This window comes from Spermophilus citellus, assembly GCF_964194105.1.
Source record: "Spermophilus citellus genome assembly, chromosome: 9".
Lineage (NCBI taxonomy): Eukaryota > Metazoa > Chordata > Mammalia > Rodentia > Sciuridae > Spermophilus > Spermophilus citellus.
In genome coordinates, this window is record NC_138191.1 from 57807334 (window position 1) to 57824622 (window position 17289).

Consider the following 17289-nt stretch of genomic DNA (forward strand, 5'->3'; position numbering starts at 1 on the left):
TAGCAGACTCAGCGTCATGATATCCTGGTAGGGAAGGCTGAACAGTATGCCCTCAGACAAGTAGAAGCTGAATTGTTCATGGGTTTGTGTCCTTTCTTCCCTGAGGAATTGTCTTCCCTGTGAACATTTGGGTGGTTGAAACTTAGATCATCTCCTTTATCTCTCCTTCCTTCAGCAGGCCACCCTGCCTATCTTTCTATGTCCTTGTCATCTGGCTCTCATTCTGGTGGGTCCCAGGAACAAATGGCCAATACCTGTCACTTTAGTTCTCTTTTTGACTCTTGGTGTTTCATGCATGGGATCTCCACATCTCGGACCTAGCACCAGGCTGACATGTGCGTGGAGTTGATAGCCACAAGTGTGATGTGATTTAGATGCATTAAGGAAACTCTGCCAGGCCCAATTCCACTTCTGTATACATCTGTCACCTGAAATTCCACTAGGAGCCACATGAGGTTGAAACAACAGGTGTGGAAGGAAAGACCTAGGTTTTAGGATTCCTGACAGATCTGTATTCTAAACCTCTAAGACTTCCCAGACATGCAAACTTGGGCCGCTTTATCTGTCTGAGCCTCTATTTCCTCATGTATAAAACAGAGATTATAATGCCCACCTCAACATGCTGTCATGAAGATTAGCTGGGCAAAGCATACAGAGTGCCAGGAGCAGATGATTGACCAACAGGTAAGGCCATGGTGATGGGGTCACCATCAACTACACTGCACTGAGAGCCCAGAACAAATGGAAGGGGACAAAAAGGGAATAGAGAAGCCAGGCGCTGTGGCACACATCCCAGCAGCTCAGGAGGCTGAGACAGGAGGATCGTGAGTTCAAAGCTAGCCTCTGCAACTTAGTGAGGCTGCTAAGCCACTCAGTGAAACTGTGTTTCTAAATAAAATGCAAAAAAGGGCTGGTGATGTGGCTCAGTGGTTAAGTGTCCCTGGGTTCATTCCCCAGTACCAAAGAAAGAAAGAGAGTAGGGAGGACAGAGAACCAGGATGCAAGGGTCTCTGGAGTTGTTGTTGAATTTCTGTCCCCTAATGTTACCAAAATCACAGCAGGCCCTGTTTATGGAAGCATCTTACCTGTCCTTCATTTTAACCTTGTTAACAAGGTAGTAACTGCATTTTTTTTATAAAGTGCATCAAGGCCAACGACCACTGGATCTGTTGTCCCCAGCACCTTGCACTTGGGGGGACACTCTCTAAGTGTTCATTAACAGTGTACTCTGAATTAAACAGAAACCAGAAACTTGATCATGCGGCACACAATCCACAGGAAAGGCCCCAGTGACTCACTGCAGAACACGCGCTTTATTCCCTGATTTCCTTACATGTGGTGCCTTTGTCACAGCCTGGTCATGCTGAGAGGAAGAGCTGCATTCCCTCCCTTCACGTCCATGAACCCGAGACAGATGAGGTCACATGGGGGTCACACAAGGGGTCTGTTCTTCCTGGAAATGTTGACACCTGAGAAGTCTGCCTCCCACACCTACATAGATGGGCTCTGCAAAGGGTATGGGCTAGGGTAGCCGCCTCTACAGCCCCCAAAGTGCTACCCCCAAGCCTAGTACTGGAATAAAGTCCCCCATCCCACCCCCATGCTGCCCAGAATGATGATGGCACATTCCCTCAGCATTACTGAGTCAGGACACTGTGACTCACACAAGTCACCTGGGGCCTGTTCAAATGCAGGTTCTCAGCCAGGGGTTCCCTCTATGGTGGGCTGAGACTTGGCCTTTTTGAAAAGCCCCCCCACCCCAGGATGGCAGGGCAGTGGCTCCACAGACTGCTCTGGGGGTAAGTACCCAAGGACAAGGGCTGGGACTTCAAGGTTGACACCGGTGAATCTACATGGTGTCCTGCCATGGGGGAAATCTAAGGGCATGAGGAGGCCTGCCTGACTGTGGTTCTCAGCCCATTAGAACCCCTCCCCCGTGCCTGAAGCTCTGTTCAAAGTTCAATTCACAAATATTTGTTGACTGCCTAACCAGTGCCAGACACCAGGTGAAGGTCACCCTATGCAGCTTGTCTGCTTTCTCTTTTTCTTTGCAATGCTGGAGATACACCAGGGCCTTTCATACGCTGGGCAAGCCCTCTACCACTGGCTACACCTCCAGCCCTCGTTTAAGTCTCACTTTGCCATTGCATACCATGCTCAAGCAATTCAATCCCCAATTCTCCTACTCTCTCTAAGGAATAAGCCTTCAATAATAAGCTGATGTGGGCAACAGAACCAGGGAGTCCAGTCTGGGTCTCCACATCCTGGCTCTGTGAACCTGGCTAGTTACTCTGCCTCTTTGTGCCTCCATTTCCCCATCTGTAAGATGAGCTTAATAATTTCCCCCTTCCACCTCTAGGTTGCTGAAAAGATAAAATGAGATGATTCTTGGTTAAGTTCTTACCCCAGTGCCAACAAACCTATCTGTTAGTATTCAAATTTAGACTGTTTCTTCCCAAAGCCCTTTTGGTATTCTGCCCCTCATTGCAGATACCTAGATGATGCTAAGGGTGTGACTCCTTGTATTTCACTGTGTCACCATTTGGAAACCTTGATACTGTCTAAATGGTCACCAAGAGGAGTGGGCGGCACCACTGTGTGTGGATGTATTTGTGTGTTGGGGAGGGAGGGGTTTCTATGAGGAAGGAACGAGAGAGGAAAGAACCAAATGTTGACCTTCCCCAGTCCTCTAACTTGCTGTCCCAGCTGCTCTTGCCCTGGGGTGTTGAGCTGTGTGGCAAGTACTTTGTTGCTTAGGATGCAGTGCCACGGACTGTAAAACACACTGCCAGACACAAAATTGTTATAACACCACTCTCACTCACTTGTGTTCCAAAGGGCTTTTCAAAAATCTATTTTAGCTCTTCATTGTGGCATTTTAAAGAATAGTATGACAAACCCCAGCTTTAATAACTGTTCACATTTTAGCAATCATAGGGTCTGGAGAGAGAAAGAGAATGATATGGGATACCTCGTGAGATGGGATTGCACACCCCCAGCATTCACACAAGAATAATTTGTGTGATATGTGTACCCTGTTGGAAAAAAAAATGACTGATAATTATGGGCCTCTCTCCTCCAGTCCAGTTGCCATCCCCTCTTTCCAGAGAATGGGTAATGGCCCCTACCTTGTAAGAACCCGCTAAACCTGAAAACAGCAACTAGTAGGATCCTCACACACACAGGCCCCGCCTGCCCCCTGGGCTCTCATGTACAAAACGAGGAAGGATCAGGCACAGGTAGCAGGCTGCTGAGCAGGGAGCAATAGCCAAGGCTCCACTCTGCCCCCGCCCATAGCCACCAGCAGCCACCTGCCTGCTCAGTCCCACCCCACCACCTCCTCCAGGATGGATTGTGTCCTGCTTTGTAGAATGATGACTGCTGTAAAGATAAGTACCTTAACAGCCAAGAGAAAGGGGCTGTAACCCTGAGCTATGTGGGCCCATAGGGAGGGGTTCTGTCACACTGGAGTCCCCATTCGGCAACAGCAGCAAGTGAAGTAATGGAACAGTTCCCCAAAGGTTCATTTACGACCATCCCACTATCATTTCTAATTTCCTTCTGGGAGGCTGAGTTCACCCCCACTTTGGGTCAGACGGGTAGGTGTCATGGAAAGAGGTGGGGAGTGTGGAATTAGGATATCTAAATTTCTGTCCCGGTTCTGTTATATAACTGACCTTGAGCACTCCCTGATCCTCTACTTCTGCACTCCAGGAATGTGTATGATAACATCTACCCCAGAATAACTTTGAAATTCATAGAAATATTATTCAGATCATTGTCATAACTGGGCTGACTGTAGATAATGCTGTGAAACAGGTAAAGTGTTAATTATAAATACTAAAAGCACCTCTCACTTTCTTAGTCATATTTCCCCCTTTCCCAAGGCTCCCTTCCCAATACCCTTGAAGCACCAGATGCTATTAGGATGCAAATCAAGAAAACAACCAATAAAATTAATATGCTTTAAAGGGCCAGTAATTTAATTTCAATAGAGAAAACAGACTGTATTTATCAAGCCCTCACTGTGGCCCTGAACACATTGTGTGTAGTTCTTACAACAGTGCTATGAGGTATGTGATTGTTATTCCATTTTTATAGGTGGGAAAAGTGACCTAGAAGTAAGAATTTTAAGAATTGTACAGATAATTACCCAAAACTGGGAGTCAAATGCCTTTTTAAAATATTTATTCTTAAGTTTTTTAGGTGGACACAATATCTTTATTTTACATTTATGTGGTGCTGAGGATTGAACCCAGTGTCTCGTGCATGCTAGGCGAGCATTCTACCACTAAGCCACAACCCCAGCCCCAGATATGCCTTTTTAAGGCACAATAACCAGTGATTAAGAGCACAAAGTCAGAGTCAGTTGGCCTGGGTTCAAAGCTCAGTTCCTTTACACATAGCTGTGCCACCTGGGCAAGGACTGTGTCCTCATCTGGAAGAGGGAATGAGAACAATGCTACCTTGTAGGATATTGCCAGGATCAAATGGGTTGATATATATACAAGGCTCTTAGAACAATATCTGGCATGTAGTAAGCACTAGGGGAATCATAATTAAAGCAATTGGTGTCCACTGGGAAAAAATTCAAACAATTAAGAATGATATAAAGGAAATAGGAAAGTACCCTCTTACTCACTTTTCAATTTCATTTCTGAAACCATCTGATGGAAGGAAATTCTTCCAATTGTTTATATACAATCCTACGCAGGCTGGCCTTGAATTCCTAGGCTTAAGCAATCCTCCTGCCTCAGCCGCCCAAGTAGCTGGGATGACAGGTGTGTACTATCAAACCTGGCTTGAAAGGGCAACTTTTTTTTTTCACTGTTTCTTTTTGTGGGGGGCAGAGAGAGCTATTTTTCCATAGTTCATATTGTTTCATTACAATTATTCTTTATTATTTCATGCCATCCTTCTGTGTCGGTACCTATAGAATTCTTCTCAGTTGCATGGTACATGCCATAGTCTTGATGTGCTGTAATTTAATTATCCCTCTGCAGAAAAACTGCAAATTATGCTGCTATGAATATTTTAAAATGTACACACAGGTGAGTGAGCACCTGGAAAGCCAACTCTGGTTTCAAAGATAGATTTAGTACATCAAAGCAAGCCAGGATTTTCTGTCAGTCTGGCTCCTTCTGTATAGGGGAGTTGATAGGCTGCATTCTCTCAACCACCCACCTTCCTCCTGCTTGGTAACCTGACAGCCCATCTCACTGACATGACCCGGACTCCCCCAGAGGCAGGCTGCAGCACCCAGCGTGAGCCCTTCCCATTGCAAATCAAGGTGGCAGTCAGGGGACCATTGCCCTTAGGTTTTTTTACACAAGTTTTTCCTTTCTGAATTTCCACAAATAAAGGGGTGTGTGTGTGTGTGTGTGTGTGTGTGTGTGTGTGTGTTAGGGGAGTCAAAATCCTCCCTCTCCTTTATTTTTATCACGAGTTTGTCCCTGGTACCTTAACCCTCCCTCCTGTACCTCCCCACAGCACAGGACCTCTGCCACCGCCGGTTTCTAGATGTGAGGTACCGATACTGTTTTCACCTTCATATCTCTCAGAGTTAGCAATGCTTTCTCTAGGGTATATCTCAATGAATTTGTTTTTTAAGTAATGTTTTAAATTTTAAATAAGAACATATATGCTTCCTATAAGGAAAAAAATTTTAAAGGCGAACTGGGTAAGTGAGGATATTTAAATCATCTGGAATTCCATAATTATCCAGAGACATTTTAGTCTATTTACCTTCCAACTGTTGAATTAGTTCAGAAGTAAATTAATGAAAAGCTGATAAAAAGATTAAGATAGTAAATGGGGGTCAGGGTGCAGAATTTGGTGATGAAGAGGATAAATGCTGAACTGGTCCATTCAAGTACAGACAATCAGGGAGAAGTGGACCTTGTATAGAGAATGAGCTTGGGTTGCCAAGCATTTCTCTTTCACTCTTGCACAATTCATTCAGTAAGTATTTATTGAGGATCATTAATCCGTAGCCCTTATACAATGAGTTCTCTAGCCAACATGACAGTGAATAGACATCTGTCATGAAGGCCTTCTGGAAGCAGAGTTGATCTCCCTGACTAGTAAACTGGGGATTTCTGTGACACCAAGTTCATGGTTACCTCTTCAGGAAGCAGGAACCTAGAGGGTGATGCTTCTGAAAATACTGTAAAATGTACTGATGTGATTTATGTCAGGGGTAAAAAGGTGCATGCTTGGAATCCCAGTACTCTGGAGGCTGATGCAAAGGATTGCAAGTTTGAGGCCAGCCTCAGCAACCCTATCTCAAAATTAAAAATAAAAAGGGTTGGGGATGAAGCTCAGGTGTTAAGGACCCCAAATTCAGTCCTAGAATCGCAACAGCAACTATATCAACTTCTTGCATCAGAGAATTCTCAGTCTCTCTGCAACTGTTCATGTTCAGACTTTCTGTTTGGTTTTCATTAGTGACAGTTTAAGCATCTGTTTTCCTTACTTGTTACCATGAGGGCTCAGCAAAGGTAGAACTTTAGGAATTATTCTTTCTTAAAGTACATTTTGTCCAGTGGCCAACCTGCTGCCAGCGAACTCATGATGGGGGTGCACTCGACAAATTCCTTTTGGAACGGAAGGATCAATTCCAGGTTGAGTGCTCCCAGACAAAGCCTCTTGCTCTGCCCTAAAGTCATTGTTATGTTGTCCTTTTGTACATCGCTTTGGCTAAAGCAGCCTAGGGTTTTGCTGTTGGAAAATTTAAATGAATGATGACTATGGGCTTGAAAAAATATGTGTCCTAAAATTGGTTGGCACACCCAACATCCATAACTTTTAATTTAGTCTATATTGAGCTTTATGATGCAGTTTAAAGATAAAAGGCCAAAGGGCTTAGAGGTCTGGGGTTCATTCATTTAGTAAGTAAGTACTGAGTGCTAATTTCTAGGCCAGGTCTCTAAGATCAAAACAAAGGTGAAAGCAAACATAGATCTTAGAGTCCATAGAGCAACAGATATTAAACAGCAGTAACAGAATGAATGTGTAATTATACAATGGTGTACATATATAATGGTGACAAATTCCAGGAAGAAAAGGATTCTGGGAGGTACACATAACTGGGGAACCTGACCCATGCTAGGTGTCAGGGAAGGCCTCCTAGAGAACAGGACATCTGAGCTGGGATTGGTTATTTAATTGGTATTCTCATCAAATTCCGATAGTTCTTTCCCTTTTAACTCACAGAAACACAAGAAGAGAGATCACGTATAAGAATGAACTTTGAAAACTGCTCCAAGTTCCTAAAACTGAGTATGCTGCTCTGTGACCAGAGGCAGGTGTTCCCTGGCTTCTGTGTCTGTCCTCAGGCCAGGCATTACTCAGACACTTAGACCTTTAATCACTCCCTTCATGCCATCAGGCAGCTGGGTTCAGAGGCACCTGGGGTTGGCAGTGGCTCTGCCACTTACCTCTCCTGTGAGTTTAAATTACTTAACTGGGAATGCTCACTTTTCTCACTTGTGAAATGGGACAATAGACCAGCTCTTGGCTTACAGCTTGTAAAATGCTTAACATAGTTTTTAGCATATCGTTATTTGTTAGGGTCTGTAAACAAGTCAGGATGGCGCCTGGCAACTGCGGCAGTTATTCCTAAATAAGTTGTGGCTGTTATTATTGTAATTGTTATCATTGCTAATTAATAACTCTTGCCAATAATTTCTTGGTAATAACTTTGGTCCTTCACTTCCATTCCCACTGCCACAGCCTAGTAGACAATAGGCTCTTGCCGTAGCCTTTTAACCCGTGTCCTCTCCTTGCCCTCATATCCCTAATTCATCCTATTAACTTCCAGAGTGACCTTCCTAAAATAGTAATGTTCTGCTGATACCACCTCTTTTATTTAATATCATTGGAAAAAATATCTGCAGCTCATATAAAAATATATAAAAATAAAAAATATAAATAATATAAATAAATATATAATAAATAAATATATATAAAATATAAATAATATAAAAATAAAAAAATAAAAAGCTAAGCCTCCTAATATGAAAGAAGACCCTAGAAAATTGATGAGAAAAAAGATCTACTAATGGACAGAAAAAATGGAAATACAAACTCCCAAAAGAAAAACAAAAGGCTACTAGACATGAAAAGATAAACAGCCTCATTTAGCATAAGAGAAATGCAAATCAAAATTGCATTTAAATTAATATTTTACTGATAAAGTTGATGAAAATTCAGAAATTTAATAACACCTTTTAGTTAGGTTGTGGGGCAATAGGTATTTTTTTTACATTGCTATGGCATGTAAATTGGTCTGATCCCTATGGGAGATAACTTGGTATTATCTATCAAAATTGATAGCAGTGCTTACCTGTAGTGGGAACTTACACACACAGTTGGCCTTCTGGATTTTATGTCCATGGATTCAACCGGTTGCAGATCCAAAAAAAAAAAAAAAAAAAAGATTCTTAAATGTGTCCATACTGTACATGTACAGACTTTTTTGTCCTTATTCCCTAAACAATACCCTTTAATAAGTATGTACATGGCACTTACATTGTATTAAATATTACAAGTAATCTAGAGATAAATTATATGGAAGGATGTTTATGAGCTTTATGTTGTATGTATCATTTTATCTAAGAGACTTGAGCATCTGTGGATTTGGGTATCTATGAGGAATCCTGGAACCATCCCTCTATGGATTCCAAGGGACGACTTTGTGTGTGTGTTCGCTCATGTGTGTAGTTTTAATTTGTGAATCATGTGAATACTATATTAAATTATAATTATATTAATTAATTATATTAAAATTACTCTATTTGCTATTTCATTAGTGAATTTTGAGTACCCACTATGTGCTATGCACAGAGGATACAATTATGAATGTGGTTGTGGTATGGTGGAAGGACCCACTAAACTTGAAGTTAAAATATCTGAGTCAAATTCTAATTCTGCTTAAGCTGGGTGCAGTGATGCATGCCTGTAATTCCAGAAGCTCAGGAGGCTGAGGCCGGAGGATCACAAGTTCAAAGCCAGCCTCAGCAAAAGTGAGGTGCTAAGCAACTCAGTGAGACCCTGTCTCTAAATAAAATACAGAAAAGGGCTGGGGATGTGGCTCAGTGGTTGAGTGTCCTTGAGTTCAGTCCCCAGTACCAAAAATAAATAAATAAATAAATAAATAAATAAAAATAAAAAGATTCTGCTTCTCACTATCTAAGCATTTCAACACAGAGACGTTATGTAACATTCATTGAATGATATATGGTTGAAGTTATTCAACTATTCTGTGTTTCCTCCCATACAAAATGAGATAGAGATACCACCTGTCTCACAGAGACATTGTGAAGCTGCACAAAATGTGCCATCAATTCTAGTGACTTTTTTATGAAACCTACCATGTGCTCAACACTTACACATCTATTATTTCCTTGACTTCTCACAGGAAACCTTCTAGGCAGGTATATATTCACTTACTCATGAAAAAATGAAGGGATTGAGAGGAGAAATGATTTGCCCAAGCTCACTTGGGGGTGTGAGTTGCTTTCTAGTCTTTCTTTATAGCCTCTTCCCCCTGAGGCCACATGAAGTAGAAACATGACATACAGCAGATGCTCAGGGAACTTTGATGACAAGAAAAACCAATTGAGTTTTACCACTGTTCTCTGTGTCCTGAAGAGTAGCAGAAAACTCAATAATTCTAATTCTTTTTTTTTAATTGAGTAATTATGTATTGAGGGTCTGAATAAGTGATGTTTTAGGTAATTTCAAATAACCTGTCTTTGAGCTCACTGAATTTTTTTCCTCTTTTGAGCCTGGTGTTAAAACCCTTTATGGAAATTTTTAAGTTCATTGCGTTCTTTAGCACCAGAATTGTTTAGTTCTTTTTAAAGATTTCTATCTCCTTGTTGAACTTCTAATTTTGTTCATGTATTGTTTTTCTGGTTTTATTTAGTTGGCTATTTAAATGAAACTTGTAGCTTACCAAGCTTCTTTAAGATTATTTTTAATTTCGTTAGGAAGTCCTCATATCTCCATTTCTATAGAGTCAATTACTAGAGGTCAGTTTCTTTGTTCCTTTGGTGATATCATGTTTCCCAGATCATGATTCTTATGGCATTCATTGGTGTGTGCACATTTGAAAAAGTAAGCACTTATGCCAATCTTTACAAACAGGTTTCATCAGAGAAAGTCTTCACCAGTCGGCTCATCAGAGATTCTGGGCACACTATACAGGGTGGTCCATGGGCAGATGGGCCTCAAATGTAGGTCTATAGCAGTGGACATGGAACCTGTATCTGAATAGGGTAGTTTGAAGCCTAGGCCTACAGGTGCTTGAGCTGAGTCTAAAGTGGGTGACCAAGCATTGGGATAGGGTTGGCAACTGGACATCCACAGGTGCCTAACCAGCACTGGGATGAATCAGAAGCCTGGGTTTGCAGGTGCTGACCTGGAGTATGGGGCTATGGGAGCCTGTCAGTCACTGGGTTTTATTGTGGGGCTGCTGTTGGGATCCAAGGCAAACTTGGTGCTCACTTCACTCCCCTTGTTCTATGCAAAAGCTATATGAGCTGTACTGCCATACAGGACAAGTGATATGGGGAATGTGAAACTGTCCTTCCTAACTTCAATGTATCTTATTTATGGACTGTAACCAGGTGCTATAATCTCTCAGCTGGTTTCCTTAGTTCTTTTAAAAGTATTTTCATGCATTGATAATAGTTCAAATTGAAGTTTTGTGTAGCAACAAGAACTGAACCATCCTATTTCACCACCTAATTCCTTATCTTGGTGCTGCACAGGGCTGTCAGACATCTGAGATCCTGATGGAGGCAGGTTCTCATTCAGGTGAAGGCATCTCAAACCTCCTCATGCAGACTGTCCACCTGCCACTAATTTCTCTCCTTAGGAGGTTGAAAAACAACCTGCTTTCAAGTCATTCTGGGGTTACATCTGCTCAAAGTCTACAGCTTGTGTCCAAAGAGTGCACCAGTGATCCTTCAATCCTTCAATCCTTAGACTAGAAACATACCAATTAGTCTAAGTGACATTCATTGCATTGGACACTTTTTGAAAATCCAATAAAAATCAAAGATTTATGTTTCTAAAAATATGGGGAGGATAAAGATTAACCCTCAGAGTTACTCATGAGGAAAATGTAGGCACTCATTCTTAAGGATGCTGCACTTGGAATCTTGTAGACTTTCTAACAACTCTTTCTTAAAGGGATGAAAATTATATCAAATAGACCCCAAATGGTATAATTTTAAAATGTTTTTATTGGTGTAAAACATACATGCAGAGTCAAGCACAAATCAATTAAATTTTATAATCTGAGGGATAGTAAATTATTATAAATGGGTGACACTCATGTAACTAGCACCCAGATAAAGATATTAAGATAGAATTATTACCAGCACCCAGAAGCCCCTCCCTTTCCATTAGTACCACCTTTCAAGATAACCTCCATATTCACTTCTAATATTGAATATATTTTGACTGTTTTTGAAGTTTACATAAATGGAGTTATTTGCTGTGTACCCATTTGTGTCCACCTTCTTTGACTCATTATCATATTTTAGAGATTCATTGTCTTTTTGAGTATAGAATTAGCTCATTAATTCTTATTTTACTGTGTAATAATCCACACATTTTATCTATCTTCTGTTGATGGACATTTGGTTTGTCTTTTCTTTGGCTATTTATAAAGAGAGATGCTATAAACAATTTGGACATCTTTTGGTGAATGTGTCCATGTGTAACTATATATAAAAGTAAGGGTGTATGGGCTAGAGTTGTGGCTCAGTGGTAGAGCACTTGCCTAGCATATGTGAGGCCCTGGGTTCGATTCTCGGCACCACATTTAAATAAATGAATAAATAAAGGTCCATCAACATCTAAAAAAATATTTAAAAAAAACTAGGGGTGGAATTGCTGGATCACAGGATATGAGTTAATTTAACTTTAGTAATAGCTGTTAAGTGCGTTTCTAAGGTAGTCATAAGAATTTCACTTTGGGCTAGGGATGTAGCTCAGTGGTAGAGCATCCGACTACCATGTGCAAGGTCCTAGGTTTAATCCCTAGTATGGTAAGTGGGAAAAAGTTTACTTTGGACAGAAATATTATCAAACCCTTTGTTTTAGTCAGCTTTTTCATTTCTGTGACTAAGGATTTGACCAGCACAACTGTAGGAAAGGAAAAGTTTATTTAAGTGCTCATGGTTTCAGAGGTCTTAGTCCAGAGAAGGCCGGCTCCATTCCTTCAGGTTTGAGGTGAGGCTGAACATCATGGCGGGAGAAGGTGGCAGAGGAAAGCAGCTCACATCGTGGTGATCAAGAAGCAGAGAGAGAGACTCCACTCTCCAGATACAAATATATACACCAAAATCACGCCCCAATTCCCACTTCCTCCAGCCACAGCCTACCACTTTATCAACTCCATCATTAACTCACTGATTAGGCTAAGGCTATAACCCAATCATTTCTCCTCCAACCTTATTGCATTGTCTCACATGTGAGCTTTCAGGGGATACCAGATCTTAACCATAATACCCTTTAATTTTAACTATTCTGGTAGTGGGTGTGAAATGAGGTAAAATTGCAATTTTAACTTGCATTTCTGGGATGATTAATAAATTGAGAATCTTTTCATATGCTTATTGTTTTTTATTTTTTTGAGAAATACCTGCTCATCCTATCTTGAGAAATGCCTATTGAAATATTTTGCCTATTTTACATTGGATTTTTTTTTGCCTTATTCTTGCTAATTGTGGGTGTTCTTTATACATTGTGTACAAGTTATTTTGGGGGTGTGTGTGTTACACAATTATATTTTCTTGCTTTGCGGTTCGCCTTTTCATAAATTATGTCTTTCATGTATAAGAGTTCTTGATTTTGTCCATTGGGCAGTTTTTTCATTTATAGTAGTGTTATTTATGTTTAATAAGTTTTAATCTACCCCAAGGTCACAATGATATTTTTGTATATTTTCTTTGATGATGTTACTGTTGCCAGGTGTGGTGACACAAGCTTATAATCCCAGTGGCTTGGGAGGCTGAGCCAGGTAGATCTGGAGTCCAAAGCCAGCCTCAGAAATTTAGAGAGGCCCTAAGCAACTCAGTGAAACCCTGTCTCTTAATAAAATACAAAAAAGGGCTGAGTTTTTAATGTGTAAGAATTTTATACTTTGAAACAACAAGATTATTGAAAGTTGTGGTTTTTCAGCTAACTATAATTTAAATTTTAAATTTTATGATCTTTTACTTAGAGGAATCTTATTGTAAATAATATTTCTTATGGTACAAAAAGCTGTATTTTGATAAACTCAATGTTTTTCATGAAAAGTATCATGTTTTTTTCTTCATAATATAAGCTTTCCATCTTGATTCTTCCATCCATCTTCTTTTTCTTCCTCATGCTAATACGTATGCAAAAAAATGTTCTCTGGAATGATGTCTATGTAAAATTAATAAAGATTTGATCTACTGGTAAAAAAAAAAAGAAAGTTGTGGGTTTTGAAAATTTTTTCTAGCTTGGGAAATGTGGTCTTAAAATATGATATGCACAAATACTCCTTGAAAATGGCAAAGACAAACATTCTTTTTCTCAGATTTATAAATTCTAGAGAGGTAGAAAAGAGTTAGGACAGTAACACTGGTTCTGGAATATTATCCAGGCCAACAGTGACAAAGTTATTGTGATGATCTCTGAACAGAGAGACACTAGCATTGAGCAGGCTTAGGGCATAAAAGCATGGTCTATTTGGGAGCTATCACGATAGCTCTAGGAGCTGAGTGCTCCTGATCAATTCAAGGTGGACTGTGCTCAACAACATTGAGATGTCATTGGAGGTGTGTATGTTGTTGCAATCCTTCTTTGCACCTTATTTTAAAGGATATGTAAAACATTTCTTTGATGCCTTTTTAAATTTTAAACTGGAAAGGAAGGATGGAGCAGGGCATTATTAGACTACTTATGCTTCAGTGTTACAAATTCAATTTCTAGACTGACAAATTAGTGGTATGAGTTCTTTTTGTTTTGTGTGTGTTTGTGTGGGTCTTTTGTTTTTGTAGCTGTTCAATGAAAATAAGAAGGTGGGCTGGGGTTGTAGCTCAGTGGTACAGCCCTTGCCTGCACCACATAAAGATAAATAAATAAAAATAGAGATATTGTGTCCATCTACAACTAAAAAAAAAAATTTAAAAAAAGAGAAAAAGAAAATCAGAAGGTACAACCTAAGTTTTTACATAGTCTGACTAGCCAAAAAGAGTATTCCACTTCAAGGTCTGGAAGTAAGGTTTATAAAGCTTTTTCTCAGACATTCATTCACCTATAAAAAAAACAACAAAAATTGTCACATGGAATGAAAGAGATTGGTTAGAAAGTTTTATAGACTTTTTGGTGCTGAACTATGACATGAGCCTTATAGATTGTAAAATTGAGATAGTAATGTACAGAACTAAACTTTATTTACCATTAAATTCTGTGAAGTTTCAGTTATCAAAAATAAACAAATATGAAATGTAATGTGTCAGATTGCAAGCTAATATGTAATATATTGTTTGTAAGATACTCTTGTCTAATATTAACTAGTGGTATTTTGATTTGTACAGTCATAATTTGTTAAAATGACTTCATTTTTACATCCACTGATGTAGATTAATGATGTAAGCTCAGATTTAAAGAATGTGGGGAAATGGTGCATGTAATACTTTTCCAAGAATTGGGAGTTCAGTATGTCAAAAAGAGTAATTTAATGTTTGATTGCCAAGAAATGGGTTTTCTCAAAGTCCATTGCCGGCAATGGACAAGCCTGATAACACTGGCCACTGGCACAAGAGCATTACCATACACCTAATTAATGGTAAAGTGAATAACTTTGAAATAAAGTTTTAAAGAAGCATTAAAAAAGGGGGGGGCTGAGGATGTGATTCAGTGGTTAAGCACCCCTGGGATCAATCCTGTGTGTGTGTGTGTGTGTGTGTGTGTATGAAAGTGTTACTGTTTTACCTTTTGCATTTAGATATAAAAACCACCTGAAATTGGTTTGGGGACATTCGGTGTGAGGTAGGCATCAAAATTCATGCCCCATATCTGAATATTCATTTGACCCAGCATCATTTACCGGAAATACAGACTGCACTGTTCCCAAATGCACCAAAGCAACACCTCCAACATAAATCTAAATGACCATGGAGTGTATATCTGTTTCTGGACCTGGCCTATGGTCATTTTTTCTATCCTTGCACTGTTTCTATGGTTTTAGAATAGGTCTTGATATTAAACAGTATGAGTCATTCAGTGGGTTCCAATTTTTCATCCCCTAAAACAGCTAGTACTGAAGTACTGCCTTCACCTTCTACTTTGCTTTCAATATGTCCATGCAAGTGTGATTGATTGCCTGTTCCCGTAGCTTGTTCATTGTGGTTTCCTTGTTCTTTGTCCTATCAAAGCCCTTTAATTGAAAGCCAGCCAGGTGTTTGCAGACAAGCGAAGGAGATCTGCTGGGTAATTAAATTATTCGGGAAGGGGGAGGAGGGAATTAGATGAGGTTGTCCTCTTCAGAAGGATTCAGTAAGGAAGCAGTCGGTCTACGCTTGGGGACTGGCGTGTCCAGGAGATTGGAAGTCAAACTCTGAAATCCGGGCAGAAGGAGGGCCAGGCTAGATCTCCGAATGTAAATGTCCCCAGAGTTCCACAAGGCCGCGCAAATCGGCTCGCCGGGGTGTGGCCGCGAAGCCGCAAATCACCAGTTGAGGGCCAGAGTGCGCCGCACACTCAGAGCGGTGCCTGCTGTTGCCGGGGCGGGAGCTACAGCCGTAGGCACCCGCGAGCGGCGCACGGGCTACTCGGCCGGCGCGCGGCGCAGACCATGAGCGGCCCCTGCTCTGGGAGTAACCGCGGTGCGGTGCCGGCTGCGCAGCCCCTCTGAGCCCCAGCCCTAGAGCCGGGAGGTGAGTCTGCGCGATGCCCCCAGAGCCCTCAGGGGTGCAGATCTTCCCGGAGCTCCTGGGCTTCCCCTGGCCCCAAAGAGAACGAGCTAGGAAGTTTGTTGGGGAAAGTTGGACTTTGGAAAAAGTGGAGCCGGAGCTTGTTGTTTTTCCCCAGCAGAGTTGGCGTTGGGGGTAGGGGGTGGCTGAAGTGGGGATCCGGGACCTCCGAACGCGCTGAGCTCCCGACACGCTGCCGTAGTCCGCGGCGGGAAGAGCTCAGCCAAGTGCGCTGAGCATCTCTGCTCTTTTGCTTCTGTGCCGCTTCTTCCCTGGAGCTGGCCTTGCCGGACCCTCTCCCGCTCTGCCCAAGGCCGGCTGGGGTGAGGGAGATGCGAGGGCCCAGAGAGCTCCGCGGGAAGTCCAAGGTTTGGAGGAGGCAAGTTTCTCCACTAATCTCTTGGAAAGTTTGCAAAGGAAGCTGAGGAGCCTGCTCTGTAACTGACAACATCTCCCTCCCTCTCTCTTTGTTGAGAAAGAATGAATAGTTGGTTGTGTCGCGCTCTCCACGTAGGGGAGGGGAAGGCACAGGGAAGGGGGACGATGAGCACTTGAGAGAGCTTCCCAACGCAGCCCATCTTTCAGTTACCCACCTAAGCTGCTACCTCTCAAAAACAATCGATCAGCTGTAGACCCTGGTGGGAGGCAGTGGAGAGGGCGCCAAAGCTGCTGGCGAGACGCGTGTTCTGCGGGACCTTGGTGATAGGGGATTGGAGGCGGGCGAAGAACTGATTTGGTGTTAATTCGCTTGAAGCAAGGTGCAGGGGGAAAACCCGTTTGTCCAACCCCTTGTGTGCATTTGCTTAAAGCCATTAGCTGAAATGGAAAGTAGAACTGTGCCTTCAGAGATTTTTTTAAACATTGACTCTTATCTTCCAAGGCTACACAGACCTTCACACGGAAAATACATCGGTGGTGGGAAGGTCAATTTAATCTCCCTGGGAGTTGCCAGGGACTGAGAAGAGATCTAAGTGGAAGGGGAAGACTTAAATGCTGGGGGCGGGGCGGGGCGTGGCAGATCTCCCGGCGAAGTGGCTGCCCAGTTACTCAAAGGAAAACCTACCGGCAAAGCGGTTTTGCTCGGCTGTGCCAGGCGCCCTACGTAAAAACCTTGCCCTGCCAAGCGCTTGCTCACCGCCCAACTCCAATTTTCTCTAAACTGCTGCTCGGTAACCTCACATTTCCAGGGTGACTAACAGAGATCTCAATCTTCTATTCATATATATAGAAAGAACTGCTTGTCAAATGGGTGCTAATCTTAAGGACCTTATCATGTAAATCCTGTGCTGTGTTACTTGAAATACAATCCATGGAGGAAATATTC

At 41.7% G+C, this 17289-nt stretch overlaps 1 protein-coding gene across 2 annotated transcripts in view; it reads left to right on the forward strand.

The window, feature by feature from the left end:
- The window catches only part of BCAR3 (BCAR3 adaptor protein, NSP family member), a 139552-nt gene that overhangs the window by 9937 nt on the left and 112326 nt on the right, over positions 1-17289 (forward strand). Inside the window, exon 1 of one of the 2 annotated variants that reach the window (XM_081308337.1) lies at positions 15692-15929. The exons of the other annotated variant lie outside the window; for it this stretch is intronic. The gene's annotated coding sequence lies outside the window, so the exon portion shown is untranslated. Of the gene's footprint in view, positions 1-15691; positions 15930-17289 lie in introns of those variants that run through there. 2 annotated transcript variants of the gene reach the window in all.